Below are 24,284 nucleotides of genomic sequence, written 5' to 3' on the forward strand. Positions count from 1 at the left end.
CGAAGGGAAATAAAACGTTCTTCAGCCGATTAACTCGATGGTATGATCGACTGGTGCCATATGACTTTAAAGTTGAACATAGACAAGGGTCGAAAATGGGGATGGCAGACTATTTGTCTCGGTTTCCGTCCGCAGAGGCACCCGAGACAAGTCATTATGATGAAAATTTCACAGTAGCGAAGATAAGAATGATAAACGCGGCATTGAAGCCCAAGGATAAAATGAAGCCTAGGGGTCAGAAAGTGAATCAAATTAGGCCAAAACCGACGGTAGGGGGCGAGCAGTCATGTTTCGACACAACGAATTCATTTTCATCCAATGAGAATGAAAGAAAAGATGAATATGCAAATATTCACCGTGAGCACGAACGCTCAATAGAGGGCGTGTTTACATGCAACCGGCGGTTAACCAATCAGCGTCGAGATATTTGCATACCGGCGGAAATACCGAAGAAAGAAATTCAGACGTTGTTCTCATTGCTTAAATTACAGTTGTAAGCCTTCCATCTTAAATAATTACAGTGACACTTCTTTTTTTTTTTAAATTACATTAGCAAGCCCTTAATTCTGAATAATTTGAGTAACTTAAACGATAAAAACATGAGTATTTTGCCTGAAAAAAATGATCCACCAACTTCGGCCATCGTCAACACATCGACTAACTCTGGAAATGTGAACCTCAACGTTGTACTGAACCGGTTAAATCAACCTCCCAGTGTTAGTTCGGATTGAGATATTGAAATGATACCACCCGAGAAACTTGATAAAAAACAGACTAGTTTTAAAAAATTAAACACGATCATCCCTTTTCCACACCAGTTCCCCGGTTTATCCTACCCACTTGTACAGAACGACAAATGGATCTATTCTATAGTGCCATCAGACAGTAAAATAGTGAAAAGATTGAACACCCGGAAGTTCTGAGTTTAAAATTGATAGAAGCAAACATTGAAAAAGATCCATTTATGAAGACCATCAGGGATAACATCAGAGACAAAAACCCACGAGCAAAGGAGATAATTACAAGACTAGGACAATACTACGCTCAACACTACAACTATTTTGCAGTACGTGAGAATTGCCTCTGGATGGACGGCTGGTTAGCAATACCGAAGGATCTGTCATCAGCAATCCTCAATCGTCTACACTATAACCCTCATGGGCGTGACAAAATATTTGCAGCCGCAAAAGACGTGTTGATTCCTCTTATGCATCGGAACATCGCTGCTACAGCAAAATACTGCAAAAGTTGCTTAGAAGCAGGTAAAAACCTTAAACCGGACATTCCAAAAAGTGACATGGGGAAACTTATGTGTCTAAGGAACCGAATGATTTAGTCCAATTAGATTTCTGGGGCCCAGTCAATTACATAAGGGGTCGCAAGAAGTACGTACTTGTAGCAGTAGATACTTTCTCGCATTGGCCGTCGGCGTATGTCTGTTCAAGTAACAAGTCTAAAAATGTATTGAAGTTCCTAAGGAAGTACATAAATACTCATGGACACCCAAGGAAATTGCATATGGATCAGGCTACTGGGTTTTTCTCAAATGAAATTCAAAACTTCAGTAACTACGAAGGTATCGAACTTATTAAATCTCCGGTTAGGCATCATCGCGCGACAGGAATGGTCGAACGAACAACTGGGTCGATAAAAAACTACGTGTTAACTTATCTTCAGGAAGATAAGAACTATAAGTTTGGAGCAATGATATCCCGTGCGCTCAGCGCGTTTCGTTTCGCACCACACTATAAGACTAAATTAACGCCTTTTGAAGCCTATCATGGACGAGAAGCAAATACGGCTCTGCGAAATTTAACGAAAAAACCGTCTTTGAAAAATTTAAATTGGAACAATATTGTTAACCAAAAGTTATCTTGTTTAGATAAGGCGGGAAATCTCCCGGATGTAGAGCTCACCCTAGATTGGGAGAAGAGAAGCAATTTGGTGTACGCTCCACAAAATAGGAAAGCTCCAATCATTTTGGATAACGAGGTGGTAGCGGATCCCAAGGCTCAGGAAGTAGTTGACCCCAAGGAAATAAGATCTGTACCTAAAGCTCCAACATGGCTCAAAAAGCACAAGACCAGCTCAACGACCGTTTACCAAAGGAATGGAAAAACGGATCCAAAGGACCCAAGAAGGTATAAACGTTTGCCATTAAAAATTGAAAAATTGACTAAGCATACGGTGCAGATGGAAAAAGGGTCGTTACTAAGGCGGAGTGGTGTTTCTTTTAGATCGGCGGCCGAAGAAAGCTTAATTGAGAATAGAAGCGATGCGTGCATCCCAGGACCTAGTAAAACAGTACATAGTACCCCGGGCCCAAGTGAACCCACAAAGTGTAAGCGAAGAGCCGAGAAGGATCGGGTCGAGATGGAGAACGCGCGAAGATCGACGAAACAACGTATATTAGAGTACAGTGCGGACGAGAGCGAGGACGACGAAGATAGCGAGTGGGAAATCGAACGAAACGAACCGGTGAAGATTCCGGCGAGCGAAGGAGACGATGTACCGTCAGGAACGGCTAGGGAGATATCACCAAGAACCGTCGGTGGAAAACAAAAAAAAGGCGAGTGCGAGGCAGCGACGAGAAAATCAACACGACAGAGACGCGGAATTGCAAAATGGGGGGGGGAGTTATGATCCACCGAATAGAGCACAAGTGAAGACAACAGAAAAAAAAACCTTAAGAGAGGTTTGGCAGGTGTGCCTGAAAACTCAATGTAAACTAAAACTTAACTAGTAACATGATCCAATAGCAAAAGTAACAGTGAGTTGATAAATTTTATATCTACGCTCTAAAATTTATTTGTGGTTGCCCGAGTGAGATAGGGACCAGTTTTGAGTTTATGTAAGTGCTATCAATTGTTCGAGATAGGAACCAGTTTGAGTTTATGTAAGTGCTATCAACTTGTTCTTTCTGTCTGGGGACCTGCTGTTGTGACCTTGCGATCTCTAATGTCCGATGGGATCTGAAATAAAAGAGTGCAGTAAGATTTCGATTTGATGCCTAACAGTTTGTCTACAATACAACTTATCAACAACCTTTTTGATCTTATACACTTACGACTTTAACACATGCTCCAGTTTATTATTTCTGAATTTTTTTCCTGTTTTTGAACACGATGCTTTCGGTCTTAGATGGGAGAGTTTATGATGCTGCTGAGATGTCTTTTTTACTATTTGAACAGCGTATTCAATATTTACATTTTTCCAAAAAAACGTTCAGTCAATAGCTAAACATGATTCCAATTTTTTGACGAGCCTGGATGTTTTGCTTATATTTTGGGTATCTTTCATTTGATTTCTATGATGCTGCAGGATTTGGCATTTTTTTGTTAGTAACTCAAGTTGCAATGTTTTTCATTTCCATGTGTATAACCGAGTTAAACCGACTGTTACGAAATTTCCATGTGTATAACCGAGTTAAACCGACTGTTACGAACTACCAGAAGCCTGTGCCCTATTGGCGCATGATTTTGACCCGCTGTATCGATTTAGTGATTCTGCTAAGTTTTGCTTCAACGCTAATCAAAACGATAAATAAATAAAGTCGGCAACACCATCCAAATGGGAAATAAGAAAACTGGCAGTGTAGAAATCACAGTACAGATGATAGAGATGATTTAAGCCAAGCATACAAAAATCAGGACCTGTTGGACCCTCGACAAAAAAAACTGTTCCCAGAAGTGCAAATTTCCATGTTTGAGAGCAGTAACTAGCGGTGGAAGTAGGATCAAAAATTGAATACTTTTTAAGCCTCCTAATTGAAAGAGGCTTAAGTTCAGAACTCCTGGATCCCCTGAACACCGATTGTAAGCCGATTATTGTACTAGGATCTATCGGCTTAAAAACACTCAAAAAAATGTTAAGGTAAAATTACCCTAAATGAGTTAAGGTAAAAAAAAATTAAGGTAAAATTTACCCTAACATTACCTTAACTTTACCTTAAAATATTGTTAGGGTAAAATTTACCTTAACTGAATTAAGGTAATTTACCTTAACTTAACCTTAATTTTACTAAAAATATTTAGGAATGCATTTAACTAAACAGGAATAAGGTTATTTGAGATAAACATTGGATCTCGTAGCCCACCTATCAAATTTTCAGTTCAACCATATAAGTGATAAAGATTTTTCTAAGTATATTTGTATGTATGTATTTTTGTATGTATGTTTGTATGTATGTATGTATGTATGTATGTATGTATGTATGTATGTATGTATGTATGTATGTATGTATGTATGTATGTATGTATGTATGTATGTATGTATGTATGTATGTATGTATGTATGTATGTATGTATGTATGTATGTATGTATGTATGTATGTATGTATGTATGTATGTATGTATGTATGTATGTATGTATGTATGTATGTATGTATGTATGTATGTATGTATGTATGTATGTATGTATGTATGTATGTATGTATGTATGTATGTATGTATGTATGTATGTATGTATGTATGTATGTATGTATGTATGTATGTATGTATGTATGTATGTATGTATGTATGTATGTATGTATGTATGTATGTATGTATGTATGTATGTATGTATGTATGTATGTATGTATGTATGTATGTATGTATGTATGTATGTATGTATGTATGTATGTATGCTGTTCGAAATTTGCTCTCGGTTATTTCTTAATTTCAAGCAACTTTGACGTGTGCAAGAAGGTTAAACTTAGGTGCGCACTTTTTGTGTTTGCCTACCCCAACAAAATTGAAATTTTTTTTTTACAAAATTCTTTCAGGGATGAAATTATAAAGAAAAAAAATATCGCCACTGGTTGATACGTATTCAGTACTGTTATAGAAGTGTGTTAACAGCAATATTTCTGGATGAAACAATTCATAAGGTCAATTTGAGGGCCTGATTTAGCATGAAATATTGCTTCAAAAAATGTTCTGCCTTTCATATCAAAAAAACTCAATCGTTGGAACTTCAAATTTTAACCGGATATTTCTTGTTTTCATGCAACCTTGATGTGTGCAAGAAAGTTAAATTTCCTAAACTACTTGACAAACGGCCAAATTTGAAAATTATCAAAATAAAAAAAAATCGAAATTACAGAGCTAGTTTTGCTTTGTTGAGAAACATTTATAGTGCGTTTGTCTGTCGATATAGTTTTCTAGTGAGCAATTTTTTTTTCACGGTCTGGTGCGTTCCAATTAATTTTCGTTTTTTAGCAATTTCCAATTAATGGTTTTTTAAAAGTTTTGAGCTATTGTAGTAATGAATAAAAAAAATAGATCGTTTTTGAACACTCTGTTTGTGATATGTGTATATTAGATAAACAACAATGCGGTTTGAACAGCTGATCGAATTCTGCTCTCAATTATTTCTTGTTTTTATGCAACTTTGATGTGTACAAGAAGGTTAATTTTCCTAAACTAATTAAGAAATGGCCAAATTTGAAAACTATCAAAATAAAAAAATCGAAATTTAAAAAACAAACAGTCAAATTGACATGCCGTTTTAGGTGCGCACTTTTTGCGTTTGTCTACCCCAAAAAAAATTGATTTTTTTTACAAAATTTTTTCAGGGATGAAAATATCTAGAAAAAATATCGCAACTGGTTGATACGTATTCAGTTCTGTTATAGAAGTGTGTTAACAGCAATATTTTTGGATGAAACAATTCATAATGTCAGTTTGAGGGCCTGATTTAGCATGAAATATCGCTTCAAAAAATGTTCTGCCTTTCATATTAAAAAAACTCAATCGTTAGAATTTCAAAAGGGCTACTTTTGATATCTAGTACGTTGCTAATCTCAGCGTGGTTGCGAAGATTTTAATTGAAAAAAAACTGTCGCAGGTTTTGTATCATAGAGTTAAGAAAACAATTTTCAAATTTTTTTTTTGCCATTGACAGAAAATTATTAGAGCTAGATTTGGGTATATAATACACTCCTATTCCGAAGGAAATGTGACGATATGGTTTTTTTAAGTAAAAAATTACTTCTTTTCGGGCTTCCGGCTTGCTCCAAAAATTGGCTTCAATTTTATCATTTTGAAGCTGTTGGCTTCCGAAAATTGGCTTCAATTTTACTCTGATGACTTTTAATGTCTGTTGATAGATGTCGGAGTAGCAGTAGGAGAGCTTAAATTTGATACAAAAAAACGTGTCTAAAATCGAAGTGCTTGGGACGATATACGTTTTTTAAGAAGAAAAAATAATCGGGCTTCCGGCTCGCTCCAAAGATTGGCTTCATCTTTATTTTTACTCTGATGATTTTTGCAATCTGTTGATAGGTATCGGAGTAGCATTAGTAGAGCTTAAGTTTGATATAAAAAACGTTTCTAAATTCGAGGTGCTTGTGACGATAATATTTTTTTTATAAAAAAAAATTCGGGCTTCAGGCTCTCTCCTAAGATTGATTTCAATGTACGTTTTAGGTTAATTTTTTGCTCTTGCCCTGTTATTTGAACGAAACTTGTTTTGCGACTCTCAAGTTGTTGAATTTTTCAGATCTTCAATTGGAGCGATTACAATTCTCAAAACGTCGTGTTAGTTTCGATATAGTTTTCAAGTGTCGATAATTTTCATCGATAAATTCTTCAAATTGTGCCATAATTTTCTTGTTTTTATACAACTCTGGTGCAGTTGAGGCCGTAAGATTTTCTACGCTCTTTGATTGTTAAGAAGGAAGTGATTTAAGTTAAGAATGGTTAGTTGGGCGAGGTATAACCCGATTTTCCAGGTTTCTATGAAGTTCATAGCAAGTGATATCATTTTTTCATAATTTTTCGGTTGAAAGAGTCTATTTCATTGCTAAAATATAGTATCTTACTCGTCATTTCAGTTACAGATTATAGTTCGATGCATGGAAGTTATCGAAAATTGAAAAAAAAATCAAGGTTTTCAAAAAACAGTCAATTCGTGACGCCGCTTTGTGTGTGCACTTTTTGTGTTTGCCTACCCCCAAAAAAATTGAGAGTTTATTACAAAAAATTTTCACTGCTGAAACTATCCAGGACACTGATTTGGCAAGTGATTATTTCAATTTCAGTGCTGTTAGAGAAGTCCGTTAACAGCAATATTTCTGGATGAAAAAATTGAAAAGGTCAGTTTGGGCGGCCTGATCTGGCCTGAAATATTGCTTCAAAAATCTTCTGCCCTATATATGAAAAAGTACTGAGTATTTTCTCTGCTGTGTTTTTTGCAATTGTTAGAAATTTTTCGAAGGCTTAAATTTTTTTGTGTTACATTATTAAACTCAGGGTGGTTGTGAAACTATTAATTTTTTTTAAAAAATCACAATTTTTCAAAATCCTTGCTTAATCCAGGTTTTGTGCCATAGAGTTGTGACAACCTATTGGTTTTCAAATCAGGTTTTGCCATGACAGATGAATGAAAGAGCTTAATGTTGGTATATGAGAGGCTCCTAAAATCGAAGGGAATGTGACGATATGTTTTTTTAATGAAAAATTTTCCTTTTTTCGGGCTTCCGGCTCGCTCCAAAGATTGGCTTCAATTTTAATGTTATATTAGTGATTTTTGTAATAAGTTAAAAGCTATCGGAGATACAATAGTGGAACTTAATTTTGTTATATAAAATGAGTGCAAAATCGAAGTGATTGTGACGATATAAATTATTGAATTTAAAAAAAAAAATTTTTTTCGGGCTTCAGGCTCTCTCCTAAGATTGGCTTCAATTGTTCATCTTAGGTTATTTTTGTGCTCTTGCCCGGTTCTCAATTTCGAAGACACTTTTACTGCTCGTCTCGCGCTGTTAATTTTTATAAACTTCAAATTGAAGAGTTTAAAATCCTCAAAACGGCGTGTTAATTTCGATATTGTTTTCTAGTGTTGATAATTTTCATCGATATTTTCTTTAAATTATGCCATAGTTTTCTTGTTTTTATACAACTCTGATACTATTGGGACAGTAACATTTCCTAAACTCATTGATTGTTAGCAGGGTAATCATTGAAGTTGCAGAATGGTTAGTTGGGCGAGGTACAACCCGATTTTTCAGGTTTTTTTCTAATGTTTATTGCACGATGTATCATTTTTTCAGGATTTTACGGTTGAAATAGTCTATTCTGTCGCTGAACTATAGTATTTCATTCGTAATTCTAGTTAAAGAAGTTAATTCGATGCATGAAAATTACCCAAATTGAAAAAAAAATCAAAGTTTTTAAAAACTGTCATTTCGACTTGCTGCTTTGGGTGTGCACTTTTTATGTTTGCCTACCCTAAAAAAAATTTCACAGTTTTTCTTTCAAAAATGTTTCAGGGATGAGATATCCAGAAAAAAATGTCGCAACTGGTTGATACGCATTCAGTTTTGTTATAGATGTGCGTTAACAGCTATGTTTCTGGATGAAAAAGACCATAAGGTCAGTTTGGGGGACCGTATTTGGCCTCAAATATCGCTTCAAAAAATATTCTGCACATTTTTTGTTATAAAGTATTCAGTATTTTTTCTGCAATTTGTTGCAATCGTTAGAACTGCAACAGGGCTGATTTTTGATGTATAATACGTTTCTAAACTCAGCGTGGTTATGAAGATATTAGTTTTCAAAAAAAAAACCCAATTTTTTCAAAATCCCTGCTTGGCACAGGTTTTGTGTCATAGAAATGTTAAAAATTATTAGTTTTCAAATCTGTTTTTTGCCATCAACAGAGGAATAACAGAGCTTAATTTTGATATAAAATACGCTCCTAAATTCGAAGGGAAGGTAACGATATCATTTTTTAAAGTAAAATGTTACTTTTTTTCGGGCTTCGGGCTCGCTCCAAAGATTGACTTAAATTTTCATTTTTTCTTAATATTTTTCGCAATCTGTTTATAGCCATCACAAGAACAACAACAGAGCCCAATGTTGATTTATAAAATGTTTCTTTCTTCGAAGTGAATGTGACGATATATTTTTTTTAAGTAAAAAAAAACATTTTTTCGGGCTTATGGCTCGCTCCTAAGATTAGCTTAAAATTTTGTTTTATATTATTATTTTTTGCTATCTGTTTATAGCATTCGCAAGACCAATAACAGAGCTGAATTTTGATATATAAAACGTTTCTAAATTCGACGTGAATGTGACGATATATTTTTTTTTAGTAAAAAAAACACCTTTTTTCGGGCTTCTGGCTCGCTCCTAAGATTGGCTAAAATTTTTGTTTTACAATGTTTTTTTTTGATATCTATTTATAGCTTTCGGAAGTACCATAACAGAGCTTCATTTTGATGTATAAAACGTTCCGTAATTCGAAGTGAGTGTGACGATATATTTTTTTTAAGTAAAAAAAACATTTTTTCGGGCTTATGGCTCGCTCCTAAGATTAGCCTAAAATTTTGTTTTATATTATTGTTTTTTGCTATCTGTTTATAGCATTCGCAAGACCAATAACAGAGCTGAATTTTGATATATAAAACGTTTCTAAATTCGACGTGAATATGACGATATATTTTTTTTAAAGTAAAAAAACACCTTTTTTCGGGCTTTTGGCTCGCTCCTAAGATTGGCTAAAATTTTAGTTTTATAATGTTTTTTTTGATATCTATTTATAGCTTTCGGAAGTACCATAACAGAGCTTCATTTTGATGTTGAAAACGTTCCGTAATTCGAAGTGAGTGTGACGATATAATTTTTTTAGTTAAAAAAATACCTTTTTTCGGGCTTCTGGCTCGCTCCTAAGATTGGCTAACATTTTGGTTTTACAATGTTTTTTTTGATATCTATTTATAGCTTTCGGAAGTACCATAACAGAGCTTCATTTTGATGTATAAAACGTTCCGTAATTCGAAGTGAGTGTGACGATATAATTTTTTTTAAGTAAAAAAGCCCTTTTTTTCGGGCTTCAGGCTCGCTCCTAAGAATGGCTTAAATTTTTGATTCAACTTAAATTTCTTTGCAATCTGTTTAAAGCTATGGTCATAACAGTAATAGAGCTTCCTTTTGGTATACGAAACAACCCATATTTCGATGTGGTTGTCGCGATATGTTTTTACAAGTAAAAAAAAAAACATTTTTGGGGCTCCTGGGTCCATCAGCTAGCCTAAAATTTTATAAATCTGTTTTTTTTTGCAACCTGTTTGTTGATATGTCTATACGAATAACATAAACTGATTTGCTACAGTTGGGATGATGTTGTTTGCCTCTTAACTTCAAAAACTTTACATTTTATGTCAATAATATGCCGATGTTTTGGTTTGGGTGTTAAACCTGCTCTTGTTGAAATTGAATATTTTTTGAATATCAATAATGTGGAGACATGTTTACATGAGTTGTTTCAGTGTTTGTGTTGTATTAGCGTCGGCCTAATTTGTTCGTAATTTTCAGATTCAATCGAAATGTAGCACTGCATTATATGCTTAGAATTGGATATGGCTGACCTCTATCCATGCAATTATGTCGAGCTTATTTTACAATTACTTAAGTCATTACAACGCATCAAGAAGAATATCGAAAAACAACGTTAGAAGAGCCTACTTCGGAGGAACTGTACTATGAAGAATGTTTTTTTATTTAATCATTTTTGATGAATCTATTCAGTTGCTGAGCAGTAACCTTCAAGATGATTCGTATCTGTCTATCCGAGTTGTACGATCAGTATTGTTTTCGCGGATCATTCGGCATATATCTCAATTGATAAAAAAGAATGAAGTTGCAAACTCTCAAGAATGAATGTCTGCTAACACGTACTGGATTCTTTATATTGTTTAAATTTAATGAATACATAAGTATAATGAGTTTCGATCACACCTTGTTTTAATAGGCCTTCTCGTTTCTGATTTTTCCCCCGTGACAGTACTCCTATGAGCACATTTTAATGCTATCATTCTCATATTTGATATGTTCTGCTTAAGTCTTGAGAAGGAGGAAGCAACTTATGGTTTGATTTGCTTTTTTTATCACTATCAGACTGAAATATCGCGCCTGATTTGTGTACCATTTTAACAAGTGTCTATAAGGCATCCTAGGTAATATAAAACTGAAAATGCAATCCTTTAAACCATAATAATGATCGGTTAGATATCGTTTTCCCATAACCTATTGTACAACCTAACTAAATTGTCATGTCAACTCTGGTATATTTGATGATTTTCCCCCCTTGTTTTTCGAACTTATCTTGGTGTTTCTGTAAGTTGGAACAAAGACACATTCCTGAAACCCCTAAAATCATGTTCACGATAGTTTGTAGTATGCTAGAAAGCGTTTCGACTAATATTGGGCTTCTCTTCAAAAAAATTGAGTTTTTCTGTCGCTCTCTGTTACAAATTTCTTGCGCAGTTTTTTTTTCCATTTTCACGGATACTTGTAGGCTACCCTAGATAGCTCGATGAGCCTAAAGTTCAGTCATGGATCAATCCAGTCCTGTTGACGACCGATGTGGCATCAGTTTTCAGAAAAGGCTATTTATCTTAGCTGACTTGTCATCTCAACTCTGGTACTTCTGATGATTTTCCCCCCTTGTTTTTCGATTATTTTTCGGTTTTTCTGTAGTTGGAACAAAGACATATGCCTGAAAATCCTTTTGACGAAAATTTGCAGTTTGCTTAAAGGCGTTTGTGCTCAAAGTAGGGCCTCTTTTTTAAATTATTTAGCTATTTTGTGTCGCTCTCTGTAAAAAAAATTTTGCGCATGAATTTTTTTCATTTTCACGGATACTTGTAGGCTACCCTAGATAGCTCAATGAGCTTAAAGTTCATTCATGAGTCAATCCTTTCATGTTGACGACCAAAATGTTCCATCAGTTTTTAGAAAAAGGCTGTTTATCTTAGCTGACTTGTCATGTCTACTCTGGTTGTTTTAGATAATTTTTCCCCTTGTTTTTCGAACGTAGTTTTTTTTTCTATAAATTGGAACAATGGCACATGCCTGAAACCCCTAAAAATCATATTCACGATAGTTTGCAGTATGCTAGAATGCGTTTCGGCTCAATATACTGCTTCTCTTCAAAAAATGTGGGTTTTTTCTATCGCTCTCTATAACAATTGACCCAACCTAACATGTGATGTCAACTCTGATACTTCTGATGATTTTTCCCCTTGTTCTTCGAACCTGAGTTGACATGACAATTTAGGTAGGGTAAATAGCTTTTTTCCTAAATTTGATGTCAAATTGGTCCTCATTAATGCTGGATTGATACATGAATGAACTTAGAGCTCATCAAGTTATTTAGCGTAGCCCACAGGTATCCGTGAAAATGGAAAAATCGTGCCCAAAAATTTTGTTACAGAGCGGCACAGAAAAAATCTAACTATTTCCTATAGAGAAGTCCTATATTGAGCCAAAATGCTTCGTAGCATAACGCTGACTAATGTGAGTATGACTTCTTGGGGTTCAGTCGTTTTTCTATTTCCAGCTTATGAGAAACAAGTTAGGTTCGAAAAACAATGAGAAAGAATCATCAAGAGTACCAGAGTTGACATGACATGCTAGCTAGGGTAAATACCCTCTTTCTAGGATTTGGTTCCGATTCCGTCGTGAGCGTAGCCAGAAAATATCTTGGCTGAATTTTCAGCTCATCAAATTATCTAGGGTAGCCTACATGTATCCGTGAAACTGAAAAAAAAATCATGCGCAATAATTTTGTCATAGGTTACGACAGAAAAACAATTGGTTTTAAACAAAAGCACAATATCGAGCCCAAATGCTTTTTCGCGTATCCCAGACTAGCGTGAATATCTTTTCGAGTGATTTGAATTTTGTGTCTTTGTGCCGGCCGACCGAAAAAAAACAAGATATGTTCGAAAAACAAGGGGGAAAATCATCAACAGTACCAGAATTCACATGACTTTTTAGGTCGGGCTAAAATCGGGTTTTGATGAAAATTCAGTCGTTAGCATGGTCAGGTTGATTCATGGATGATTTTTCAGCTCATCAGATTATCTAGGATAGCCTAGAGTTATCCGTGAAAATAAAAAGTCATCCACAAAAACTTCCATACAGCGCTATAGAAAGTTCGTTTTTATAGCATTGTTTTTTCGAAGCTCAGCTGACACGACCATTTAGGTAGGGTGAATAGCCTTCTTCTGAAAATTGATGCAATTTCGGTTGTTAATCTGAATGGATTGATTCATGAATGAACTTTCAGGTCATCAAGTTATCTATAGTAGTACACAGGTATCCGTGAAAATGAAAAAAGTTATGCGCTAAAAATTTGTTACAGCTCTATAGAAAAAAAACCTAAAAACTTAATAATAGAGAAGCGCTGTATTGAGACGAATTGTTTTATAGTTTAATGCAGACTAGCACGAGTATTATTCCTGGGGGTTTCAGGCTTGATTCTAGTTTCCAACTTAAAGAAAAAACAAGATAGGTTCGAAAAACAACAGGGAAGAATCTTAAAAGTACCAGAATTCACCTGACTTGTTAGGTCGGGTTAAAATCCTCTTTCTGAGAGTTGATGACAATTCAGTCTATAGTATGATTAGGTTGATTCATGGATGAACTTTCAGCTCATCAGATTATCTAGGATAGCCTAGAGTTATCCGTGAAAATGAAAAAAGTCATGCGCAACAAATTTAATACAGCGCTATAGAAAAAACCTTTTTTTTTCATAGAGAAGCGCTATGATGAGATGAAATGCTTTCTAGCATACTGAAGACTAGCGCGAGTATGACTTCCAGTTTTTTTGGCTTGTTTTTAGGTTCCAACTTTCAGAAAAAACGTAGGTTCGAAAAACAATGGGAAAAAATTTACAAAAGTACCAGAGTTGACATGACATGTTAGGTATGGTTTATATCATTTTTCTGAGAGTTGATGACAAATCGGTCGTTAGCATGGTCGGGTTGTTTCTTGGATGAACTTTCAGCTCATCAGGTTATCTAGTAAAATGAAAAATGTCATAAGCAAAAAAAAATTGTTAGAGCGACAGAAAAACAAGTCGATTTATAGAGAGGCACTATATGGAGACCAATTTTGTTCTGGCGTACCGCAGATTAGCGTGAGTTTGATTTCTAAAGGTTTATTTTACTTCTATTTGTCTCATTCAATAGAAAAAACAAGATAGTTTCAAAAAATGGAAAAATCATCAAAAGTATCTATCCTTATTTGTCTATTAGTTGGAGCAAAGACATTATTTAAACTTTTAGAAATTGTTCTCACGCTATTCTGCGGTAGGCCAAAAGACATTTAAGTTCGGTTTAGGGTCTCTCTGTGAAACAAGTTATGTTTTTCTGTCGCTCGCGGTAACAATTTTCTTGTGCATGATTTTTTTTTCATTTTCAAGGATACCGGTTGGCTACCCTAGATAACTTGATGAGCTGGAAATTCATACATGAATGAATCTGGCCATTTAAGCGTCCGATTTGGTATCAGTATTCAAAAAACGCCTTTTCACCCCACCTAACATGTCATTTCAAAGCGTTTTTGCTCAAAGTGGGGCCTCCCCTAAAATATTTACTTATTTTGTCGGGACTTTTTGTTGGAACTTTATGGCTGACCGGTCCTCAGTTCTGCTTCTATACCCTGTGGGATTTGCAATTGCGCTTGTTCACTTCATCAAACTGTGAAGTCTTTTCGGACTTCAGTTTGCTTGTTAGAACTGTGCGGTTACCTTCTTTTCTTGTCTGTTTTTTGAGTTGTGTTGGAATGAAGCATTGCGGCTTCGTTCTCTTAAGCAAGTTGTGAAGTCTTGTCGGGATTCAGTTTGCAAGTTGGAACTTTGGCTGTCCGGTCCTCAGTTCTGCTTCTATACCCTGTGGGATTTTCATTTGCGCTTGTTCACTTCAGCAAACTGTGAAGTCTTTTCGGACTTCAGTTTGCTTGTTAGAACTGTGCGGTTACTTTCTTTTCTTTTCTGTTTTTTTTTTGGATTATGTTGGAATGAAGCATTGCGGCTTCGTTTTTTTAAGCAAATTGTGAAGTCTTGTCGGGCTTCAGTTTGCAGGTTGGAGTTTTTTGGCTGTCCGGTCTTCAGTTCTGCTTCTGTACCCTGTGGGATTTGCAATTGCGCTTGTTCACTTCAGCAAACTGTGAAGTCTTTTCGGACTTCAGTTTGCTCGTTAGAACTGTGCGGTTACCTACTTTTCTTTTCTGTTTTTTGAATTGTTGGAATGAAGCATTGCGGCTTCGTTCTTTTAAGCAAGTTGTGAAGTCTTGTCGGGATTCAGTTTGCAAGTTGGAATTTTTTGGCTGTCTGGTCTTCAGTTCTGCTTCTGTACCCTGTGGGATTTGCAATTGCGCATGTTCACTTCGGCAAACTGAAGTCTTTTCGGACTTCAGTTTGCTCGTTAGAACTGTTCGGTTGCCTACTTTTCTTTTGTTTTTTGGATTATGTCGGACTGAAGCATTGCGGCTTCGTTCTCTTAAGCAAATTGTGAAGTTTTGTCGGGCTTCAGTTTGCAAGTTGGAACTTTGGCTGTCCGGTCCTCAGTTCTGCTTCTATACCCTGTGGGATTTGCAATTGCGCTTGTTCACTTCAGCAAACTGTGAAGTCTTTTCGGACTTCAGTTTGCTTGTTAGAACTGTGCGGTTACTTTCTTTTCTGTTTTTTGGATTATGTTGGAATGAAGCATTGCGGCTTCGTTCTCTTAAGCAAGTTGTGAAGTCTTGTCGGGATTCAGTTTGCAAGTTGGAATTTTTTGGCTGTCCGGTCTTCAGTTCTGCTTCTGTACCCTGTGGGATTTGCAATTGCGCATGTTCACTTCGGCGAACTGAAGTCTTTTCGGACTTCAGTTTGCTCGTTAGAACTGTGCGGTTACCTACTTTTCTTTTCTGTTTTTTGAATTGTTGGAATGAAGCATTGCGGCTTCGTTCTCTTAAGCAAGTTGTGAAGTCTTGTCGGGATTCAGTTTGCAAGTTGGAATTTTTTGACTGTCCGGTCTTCAATTCTGCTTCTGTACCCTGTGGGATTTGCAATTGCGCATGTTCACTTCGGCAAACTGAAGTCTTTTCGGACTTCAGTTTGCTCGTTAGAACTGTGCGGTTGCCTACTATTCTTTTGTTTTTTGGATTATGTCGGAATGAAGCATTGCGGCTTCGTTCTCTTAAGCAAATTGTGAAGTTTTGTCGGGCTTCAGTTTGCAAGTTGGAACTTTGGCTGTCCGGTCCTCAGTTCTGCTTCTATACCCTGTGGGACTTGCAATTGCGCTTGTTCACTTCAGCTAACTGTGAAGTCTTTTCGGACTTCAGCTTGCTTGTTAAAACTGTGCGGTTACTTTGTTTTTTGGATTATGTTGGGATGAAGCATTGCGGCTTCGTTCTCTTAAGCAAGTTGTGAAGTCTTGTCGGGATTCAGTGTGCAAGTTGGAATTTTTTGGCTGTCCGGTCTTCAGTTCTGCTTCTGTACCCTGTGGGATTTGCAATTGGGCATGTTCACTTCGGCAAACTGAAGTCTTTTCGGACTTCAGTTTGCTCGTTAGAACTGTGCGGTTGCCTACTTTTCTTTTGTTTTTTGGATTATGTCGGAATGAAGCATTGCGGCTTCGTTCTCTTAAGCAAATTGTGAAGTTTTGTCGGGCTTCAGTTTGCAAGTTGGAACTTTGGCTGTCCGGTCCTCAGTTCTGCTTCTATACCCTGTGGGATTTGCAATTGCGCTTGTTCACTTCAGCAAACTGTGAAGTCTTTTCGGACTTCAGTTTGCTTGTTAAAACTGTGCGGTTACTTTCTTTTCTGTTTTTTGGATTATGTTGGAATGAAGCATTGCGGCTTCGTTCTCTTAAGCAAGTTGTGAAGTCTTGTCGGGATTCAGTTTGCAAGTTGGAATTTTTTGGCTGTCCGGTCTTCAGTTCTGCTTCTGTACCCTGTGGGATTTGCAATTGCGCATGTTCACTTCGGCGAACTGAAGTCTTTTCGGACTTCAGTTTGCTCGTTAGAACTGTGCGGTTACCTACTTTTCTTTTCTGTTTTTTGAATTGTTGGAATGAAGCATTGCGGCTTCGTTCTCTTAAGCAAGTTGTGAAGTCTTGTCGGGATTCAGTTTGCAAGTTGGAATTTTTTGGCTGCCCGGTCTTCAGTTCTGCTTCTGTACCCTGTGGGATTTGCAATTGCGCATGTTCACTTAAGCATTGAAAATAACCATGCACATGAGGTAACAGAAAAGACTGAAATAACAGAAAATGCAGGTGATCAATTAACCTGTATTAGCAAAATATCAACTTGTTTTTTGGACAATGATAAAATTTACAATGTGTCCCAGCAAACTAACTCTGCTCTCAATTTAGATTCAAACATTGCATCTGGATCGCGTAAGTCTTCCAGAAACAGGTTTGCCGCAGTAAAAAGTTTATACAACGATGACTTGTTTACCCTTGATTGTAACATATGCCCTGTACCAGTTAGACTCAGTAATGTAAACTTGATGCAGCATTTCAGTTTGTTGCACAAAAAAGAAGTTACTTTTGACTGTCCTTTGGAGGGATGTGGGAGAAGTTATACGGGTTTTTTTACATTCAATAGACATATTTTGCAGCATGAAACAGAATTGGCTCTTAACCGATGTAAACTAGCCGATGAAGTTTTGATGAATGATAATTTAAATGTTATATGCAATAACGCGCCAATTTTTCAACTTGAAAACAGTGCTGGTTCGAATGGAAGTGAAATCAGTATCATCAAAACCAATGAAATTGTTGAATCAATAGAAACAAATAATTTTCAACTAGTTTCAGAAACATCCTCAGGAACTACGGATTGCTTCAGAACAGGTATGATAACTCAAAGTAGTTCGGCTGTGCAGCGAAAGAGTTATATTTGGACAAGAGCTAAGTTTTCAACTCAAAAAAGGGAAAATCATTCTTGTAAGTTTGAAGGTTGTAGTAGCCGTGCTGTAAGTGTTGCAAATTTTGATCATCATGTTGGCAAATATCATGGAAATGCAAAAAACTGGCCTTGTGCTTTCTGTTATCGAGTGTTTGGTTCTCGTAGTGTTTTGAGAAAACATGTAAGAATACATCGTTCTGAAACTGAAAATGAACCACCTGCATGCGATTTTTCAAGCAAGGATCTATCTTTTGATAAAAGTACACCCAATCCTATTCTAACTGATGAAATGAATATTGATGTATCACAAAATTTTAGTCGTTTCTGTGATGGTTCTTTTGGTCGTGAGCTGCTTTTCAAGTCTTTGCACTGCTCTTCAAATAATTGGAAGCAAAGTTTCGATTTTATGGAAAATGCTCATAATGTAGCTAGTGACATGATTGATAACTTTTTAAGAGCACTGATAGAGATTGGTTCAATGGTACCGAACGTAAATGATTGTGCAATATACACCAATTTGAAAAGTTCTTGTGAAAATTTTTGTTTTTCGTCTGAGAGTAACCAATATCAACTTCTAAAGTTTTTGAAAGATCAAAAATCCTTTGTCATGTCAACCGATTTAAAGTTTGGCAATACATGTGAGTCGAGAAACATAGGAGGTATGACGGTATATCGTGAAGTTCAAAAAATGGTCAGTTCATCTCTATTTCTCAAGTGTTGAAAAATGTCATATTCGAACATGATGAAATTCTTGATGTATGCATTTTGTATAGTAAGTTTTTAGATAAACTAAGTAACGACGGAATTCTTTTAGATTGTATGCAAACGGAAGGACGTTTTAAAGTCAATTCTAATGTGGACGTACTATATTTACCTAATATTGAAGCTTCTGTTTTTGATTCCAATTCTGATAAGATTTTTGACGTGTACCTGCAACTTTATTTTGATGAAGTTGAGCCGGTTAATCCCATTGGCACAAGAACAACCATTCATAAATTAGGCTGTTTTTATTGGACATTAAGCAATCTCCCCCCATGGATTTCATCTGACATGCGCATGATGCATGTTGTTGCGTTTGTTGCCTACCTTGATATTGTAGAATTTGGTTTTAGCGAAGTTTTAAATACAATAAGTGAAGATCTCAAACAACTTGAAAAAGGAATGAAAATTTTAACCAGAAGTGGAAAGGAATTTATTTTGTTTGGCAAAGGCATGACTTTTGTGGCTGACAATTTAGCGTATAATGCAGTTATGGGTTTTAACGAAAGTTTTTCTGCGGGTAGTTGTTGCTCTAAGTGTGTAATTCCTCAATCCATGTTTAAAGATAGACACGAAGAATGTTTTGACGAGTTGAGAACCCCATCCAGATGTATTGAAAATTTCGAGCAGAAGTGTAACGGTGTCAAGCGTGTTTGTGAATTAAAAACAAATTTTTTCAACCCCTACGAAAATTTCACAGGTGATTTACATCATGACATTTTCCAAGGCGGTCTTATGCACACTTTAAGAGTTGTCTTGAATGATTTAATTCCTGATTACCTGACAATTAATGATTTAAATTATAGGATTAATCATTTTGGTTATGGTCGTGATATTGACGGAAAGCCTTCAGAAATAAGTTATGATCGGGTTAAGGATAAAAGTGCCGGGCATTTCAAGCAGAAGTATGACCAAATGTTTACTCTGTTCCGTTTTCTGCCTCTGATAATTGGCGATTTTATCCCGGTTATGGATGATACATGGTTGTTTTTGTTGGACTATTTGTATCTTATTTCTTATCTAATGAGTCCTGCCTTTTTAGAAGCCGACTATCAAGTTCTTGGCGTTTTAATTCGTAAGTTTTGTCTGAATAATTTCTTTTCAGCTAAGAAACTTAAAGAAAAGAAACTGAAGTTATTGTTTAGAGCAACATTTGGCTGCCTTCAGGGAGATGTATCCAGCAGAGTCCATAATTTTCAAGCAGCACAAATTGATCCATTATCCTCGCATTCTCAAATCATCAGGACCCTTTTTGTATCAAAGTGTTCTGAAATACGAAAGAAAGCATATTTTTGTAAAACATATAGCCGATAACACCAAAAATTTTAAAAATATATGTAAGACTATAGCTGTTAGACATCAGTTGAATCAATTTCTTGATTGGCGCGACTCTGTTCCCAGAAAAAGCGAACGTTTCCCGAATGGGAAAGTGGTTAGCGTGTCTGATGAGCTAGCCCATTGTTTTTACCCTGAAGTTTTCCCAAACAATGAGGTCTTTGAATCTCGAAGTGTTTTTATTCAAGGTACCCGATACTCAGTTGACGATGTGCTAATTTTATCCTTAGAAAATGCTGATCCTTTGACTCCAAATTTTTGTCAAATTAAACGTATTTTAAGCTCCAATGATTCAATTTTTTTTGTTTCGTCCAAACTCAAATTAGAACATTATGAGCACCATTCAAGATCGTTTTTAGTAACTCAGTCCCAAAAAGATAACACTCAAGTTGTACGCCATAAAGAATTATTCGATTTTCATCCGCTATCGCTGCATCATTGCTTCCTTGCGTCTTGCTCGTTTTTTCGCGTTGTCCTACGCAATCGTCTTGTTTTTAATAATTACGCATCTTACTTTGAATCCTTCAGTTGTAGCTCTGATTAGCTCGTCTTGTGTTATAAACTTCACCTATTGAATTGTTAATTGACTTTTAGAGTGAAATTATGAGTGTCAGAAAACTTAACTTCCCACCTAAACTACTATCCCCAAAAGAACAGGAAGAGAATGAAATTTTTAGCATGCTGCACTACATGTTTTATATTATAACTGTGAATTATAGTGATTTTTTGGATGACAAAATTCTGTTTGTTGGTGATTCTAATATGAAATACGCATATAATGCTACGAAAGACTTCGATCTCTTTAATAAATATAATATAGCTGTAAACAGTAGATCAGGACGATGCGCTCGACACCTTCAATCTATCTATCCAGAAATCGTTTGGTTTAAATATATTGTAATAATAGTTGGTAATAATGATTTTAATAATACGGACAATGCACAACTAATTAAATATTATAAAGATTTGCGTGACCATATACCCGAGTTAAACATAAAGCAGTATGTCAAATTTGTTGAACTACTTCCGAGGAAAGACCATAATGCGGAAGCTGTGAAGGCATTCAACAGAAAACTGAAGGAGTCTTTAGCCTCTGATATTATTCCAAACAACTCTATTTCTCCTTGTCATTTCAGAGACGACGAACATTACCATCTGAAACCGGAATTTTTTGGCAAATTTGCAAAGTTAATGGCCAACTGTTGTAGAATTATGATGGAAAAAGTTGTTACGAAGGAAATCTAAATATCGCAAGAACAGTCCTCCCTTTAAGAAAAAACAAAAAAGGTAGCCCAAAACGAATCAAAATCTATTTTTCATGTCCATGATTCCAAAACTGCAAAGACTTTATAGGTAAAAAAATCAAAATATTCGTATAGCTGCTTGTTTTCATTCATTCAAAAAAAATCATAAAAAACAATAAATTTGCAAAACTTAAAAAGGCTACTTTTGGCGTTATTTAATTGTTTGTTGTCTCTGCTTTTTTAATCAAGAAAAGTACTTTTAAAATTCTTCAAAAAAATTAGAAAATCAAAAAATTTGTCGGTTTTTCTTCAATTCAAAAGCTACTTCGAAAAAAATTTAAAAAACGTCTAAAAATGAAAAAAAAAATGAAAGTTTTTATGCTTAATCGGATCTTTGTCATAATTTTTGTATTTGGAATATTTTAAATGCTTCTCTCTTTTCTTTTATGTTTTGTACTTTGTGTTATTTGTTGTCTAGTGATTAACTTCAAAGCCTGATTTGTACCTTTTTGATATTGTATCTTCCAGATAGAACAAAAAACTTCGCAAAAAAGTCCAAAAGTTTGCAAAACCTAGAAAAAGCTTACTTTTGGCGTTACTTAATCGACTGTTGTCTCTCTATACTTATTTAATTTGCATGCTTAATCAAGAAAAGTACATAAAAAAAAATTGTCCATTGTTCTTCTTCCATTCAAAAGCTCGTTCAAAAAAAATAAAAAAAAGTCTTTAAAGAAAAAAATTCTAGGCCTAATTCGATCTTTGTCATAATTTTTGTAACCGGAATTTTATAAATGCTTCTCTCTCTTTGGTTTCATGTATTTGTACTTCAATTTAAAGCCTGATATGTATTTTTCTGATATTGCATCTTTTTGATAGAACATCTTTTTTGGGCTTTACGGTCTTACTCTTAATTTGCATCAGTTATAAATTTTAGTTAGATTCTTGTTTGAGGTCGAATCTTTATCGGGTTATCTTGAAATCAGGGTCATTATTTTTTTTTTTTTTCATATTTTGAACCAGATCTTTTGCGATCGTAACTTAAGGGGAATCATGCACATGTTGTTCAGGCTAACCCATATATAATAATTAATAGCTTTGAAATTGGAGTGAATCTTAAAGCCTTTAAATAGCCAAGGTGACTTACTTCAAAGTCTGTCCGAAGTCAGTAGCTTTGAAATTGACTCTGATTTGCTGTTGAAACCTTTTCGGGTTTAATTTCATTCATTGTCAATGCATAACTACAATTTCAATAGCTACTAACTTTGTTGATCTAAATAAACAGTTGAGGTTGAAAATCTTTTCAGTTTAATCATCTTCTGTGTATAATTTTCGTGCTTGTGTTGTGTAGTTCGAATCAGATCCCTTCCCTCTTACTTTAACCGGAATCTTTCTCTTGTTGTTCATTCTATTTCATATTTAATACTTAACCATTTGATGAATAAAGTTGTCTTAAAGCCCTAAAAATCACCAAGCTTGCTAATTTCAAAAGGAAATTTTGTTCTGATCTTTCGGTTTTCCCAAATGTGTCAGAAGTTAGTAGCTTTAGAGTTGACTCTGATTTGGAGTTGAAACCTTTTCGGGTTTACTTGCAATCAGGGTCAATGCATAACCATGATTTGAATAGCTACTAACTTTGTTATTCTGAATAAATAGTTGAGGTTCGAAACCTTTTCGGGTTGATCATCTTCTGTTTATAATTTTTCATGTTCGTGTTGTGTAGTTTAAACCAGATCTCTTCCCTCTTACATTAACCGGAATCTTTTTCTTGTTGTTTATTCTCTTTCATATTTAATACTTAAACATTTGATGAATAAATTTGTCGTAAAGCCCTAATATTCACCAAGCTTGCTTATTTGAAAGTAAAGTTTTGTTCTGGCCTTTCAGTTTTTTCAAATGTGTCAGAAGTTAGTAGCTTTAAAGTTGACTCTGATTTGGAGTTGAAACTTTTTCGGGTTTACTTGCAATCAGGGGCAATGCTTAACCAAGATTTGAATAGCTACTTACTTTGTTAATCAAATAAACAGTTGAGGTTCGAAATCTTTTCGGGTTGATCATCTTCTGTTTGTCATTTTGCATGTTCGTGTTGTGTAGTTTGAGCCAGATCTTTTCACTCTTACTTTAACCGGAATCTTTCTCTTGCTGTTCATTCTAATTCTTATTTTATACTTAACTATTTAATGAATAAACTTAGTCATGAAGCCTTAAATTTAACCAAGCTTGCTTATTTGAAATTGAAATTTTTTCTGGCCTCTCGGTTCTCTCAAATGTGCCAGAAGTTAGTAGCTTTAAACTGACTCTGATTTGGAGTTGAAACTTTTTCGGGTTTACTTGCAATCAGGGGCAATGCTTAACCATGATTTGAATAGCTACTTACTTTGTTAATTAAATAAACAGATGAGGCTCGAAACCTTTTCGGGTTGAGTATCTTCCGATTATATCTTTCAATTTTGTGATGTGAAAATTTAATCAGATCTCTGCCCTCCTATTTAACCGGAATCTTTCACTTGTTTTTCGTTCTAATTCAAGTTTCATAATTAGCTATTCTTTTGAATGTTGTATAAATGTTTTGTGTTTGCTTAAATAATTGCGAATAGGAATTGGGAAAGGAACGTTCTTTTGCTGTTCAAATTAGCAAGTTGGTGATATCATTTGAATGAATAATTTAATTTTGGTGCTTGACTGGAAAGAAGCGTTACTGGAAATTTACCTGGTTAAACTTTTGGATGTCTCATTTTGAGGTAAATAAGCGAACACATTTGTTTCCAGTAGCCTTAATTGTTATGTGCATTTGTTACCTTTAGCGAGCCTTTCCTTGTTCCATACGTGGGACCAACTGTAGAGGCCTTCACGTGGCGGTCCTGTTGAAGTGTCTTACTTCTGTAAGACATGAGCTGACATCTACTTAATAAGTTTTTTTCATAGGTTTCTAATTTCCATCTGTCTTCATATTTTGCCTCAAAATATCCTCGGGGAGTTTGATTGGTTGTGGCTTTTGCAATCAACCGCAAATTTGAGCCCCAATAGAATTTAAATGGATTAAAAGTTGTTTGTTTCATTTATGCGCTCAAAAACAGGTCAAGAATTTTTACCTTAACGTACCTTAAAACACCTTAAAAAGTTAAGGTAAGTTTGCACTACCTTAAGTACACCTTAACTTACCTTAAAACACCTTAAAAATTTACCTTAAATCACCTTAAAAGTTAAGGTGTATCAACCTTAAAAAACACCTTAAAAAAGTTTTTTATAGGTAAATTTACCTTAAAAGTTTACCTTAAAAAAG

The 24,284-nt window shown here is 35.3% G+C and overlaps 1 protein-coding gene across 1 annotated transcript in view; it reads left to right on the forward strand.

The window, feature by feature from the left end:
* Positions 1 to 1,582: 1,582 nt before the first annotated feature.
* The window catches only part of LOC134857153 (Bardet-Biedl syndrome 7 protein homolog), a 159,762-nt gene continuing 137,060 nt past the window's right edge, over positions 1,583 to 24,284 (forward strand). The window contains exon 1 of the mRNA XM_063873530.1: positions 1,583 to 1,594. The gene's annotated coding sequence lies outside the window, so the exon portion shown is untranslated. The remainder of the gene's footprint in view (positions 1,595 to 24,284) is intronic.

The sequence above is a fragment of the Symsagittifera roscoffensis genome, chromosome 1, assembly GCF_963678635.1.
Source record: "Symsagittifera roscoffensis chromosome 1, txSymRosc1.1, whole genome shotgun sequence".
Lineage (NCBI taxonomy): Eukaryota > Metazoa > Xenacoelomorpha > Acoela > Convolutidae > Symsagittifera > Symsagittifera roscoffensis.